This window comes from Penaeus vannamei, chromosome 9 (genome assembly GCF_042767895.1).
Source record: "Penaeus vannamei isolate JL-2024 chromosome 9, ASM4276789v1, whole genome shotgun sequence".
NCBI lineage: Eukaryota > Metazoa > Arthropoda > Malacostraca > Decapoda > Penaeidae > Penaeus > Penaeus vannamei.
Window position 1 is genome coordinate 1,359,722 of NC_091557.1, and position 2,392 is coordinate 1,362,113.

Here is a 2,392-nt window from a genome sequence, read left to right on the forward strand (position 1 = left end):
TACTACAACCAACACGTAACTACATAACAATCTCCCATTAAACAGTACATATACACCACCCCCACCCCCATGTACCCACCCCCACCCCTAAGACATTGTCCTTCTTCCATGATTTCAATAACCCCACCCCCTCCCAGCTACCCCTTAACACAAAAAACCCCACAGATGCCCTATACCCCTTTCCCCTCTCCCCTCTCTCCTCTCCTCCCCTCCCTCTCTCTCTCTCCTCCCCCCTTCTCTCTCTCCTCCCCCTCTCTCTCCTCCCCCTATACTCTCTCCTGCCCCTCTTTCTCTCTCCCTCCCCCCACTCTCTCTCTCTCTCCCCTTCTCTCTCTCCCCCTCCCCTCTCTCTCTCTCCTCCCCCTCTCTCTCTCCTCCCCCTCTCTCTCTCTCCTCCCCTTCTCTCTCCCCTCCCCCTCTCTCTCTCTCCTCCTCCCCCCCCTCTCTCTCTCCTCCCCCTCTCTCTCTCTCCCTCCGCCTCTCTCTCTCTCCCTTCCTCCCTCTCTCTCTCCCTCCCCCTCTCTCTCTCCTCCCCCTCTCTCTCTCTCCTCCCCTTCTCTCTCTACATACTACAACCAACACGTAATCATTACATATGTCATTATCCCATTAAATACAGTATAGGAAACCCACTCTCCTACCCCCATGTACCCTCTCACTCCCCCACCCCCTCCCAGCTACCCCTTCACGCAAAACCGGGACAGATGTTCTATACCCCCTCTCTCTTTCCCCCTCTCCCTCTTCTCTCCTCCTTCTTCTTCTCTCTCTCTTCTCCTCCCCCCTTCTCTCTCTCCTCCTCCCTTCTCTCTCTCTTCCTCCCCCTCCTCTTCCTCTCTCCCCTCCCTTTTCTTCTCTCTCTCCTCCCCTTCCTCCTCTTCTTCCCTCTCCTCCCTCTCTCTCCCTTCTCTACTCTCTTCAACCTGTCCCTCTTGAAGGAGAATTACTCGAGAAAAAGACTTAAGCACACCCACTAATTATCCAATAATCCCATTTAGTGATAATGATTAAGATAGTGGTAGTAGCAACAATGTTGGTAATAATAATAGTAGGAGTAGGAGTATAGGAGGAGGGGGAGGAGGAAGTTGAAGATGGAGGAGGAGGGAGGGAGGAGGAAGAGGGAGGAGGAGGAAGGAAGGAGGGGGGAGGAGGAGGAGGGAGTTGGAATTGGAGGAAAGAGAGGAGGAGGAGAAGAGAGAGGAGGAGGAGGAGGAAGTAGGAGGAGTAGGAAGGGAGGGGAGGAAGGAAGGAGGAGGGAGGAGGGAGGAATTGGAGGAGGAGGAGGAAGGAGGAGGAGGAGGAGGAGGAGGAGGAATTGGAGGGGGAGGAGTAGGAGAGTAGAGAGCGAGGAGGGAGGAGGAGGAGGGAGGAGGGTTCAAGGAATTGGAGGAGGAGGAGGAGGAGGAGGAGGAGGAGTAATGGTAATGGTAACAATAATGCTATTACTACTACTACTACTACTACTCGTAATAGAATAATAATAATAATGGTAACAATTATAATACTAATGGTAATAATTATAATAATGACAACGATTGCCATAATAAGAGCAACAATAATAATAATCATAATAATAACAACAGCAATAACAACAATAATAATAGTAATAATAATAACAATAATAACAATAACAATAATAGTAATAATAACAACAACAATAACAATAATAATAATAACAATAATAATAACAACAACAACAATAATTATAATAATAATAATAATAATAATAATAATAATAATAATAATAATAATAATAATAACAATAATAATAATAATAATAATAACAAAAACAATAATAATAATAACAATAATAATAATAATAATAACAAAAACAATAATAATAGCAATAAAAATAATACCAATAACAACAACAACAACAACGCGTACAACAGCAACAAAAACACCAATAACGACAAACGAACAAAGACACGAGCCGGGGCCAGCCGACGTCCCACAGGAGGAGAGGGAGGACTCCCAGAGGCGGTCACCCAGAGCCATGACTCCACACGAGGAAGAGCGAGGCGACTCAGCAACAAACACTATAATGCAGAACGTCCTTGGTGAAATGTTAGGAACGGCTATAACGGACGCGTTGTCGGGCTGTCAGAACGGAGGACATGTGAGGGGCGGTAGGTCGGGTGGAGGTGGTGGTGGTGGTGGTGGAAGGGGTGAAGGAGTGGGGAGGGGGAGGTGAGGAGGAGGGGTGGGGTAAGGGGGGAGGTGAAGAGGTGGAAGGGGAGAGGGGAGGTGAGGTGGAGGGGAGTGGGGAGGAGGAGGTGGGAAGGGGAGAGGGAGGAGGAAGGAGAGGGGGAGAGGGGAGGAGGAAGGTGGGGAGGTGGAGGGAGAGGAGGAGGTGAAGAGGGGAAGGGGAGAGAGGAGGAGGAGGAGGGGAGAG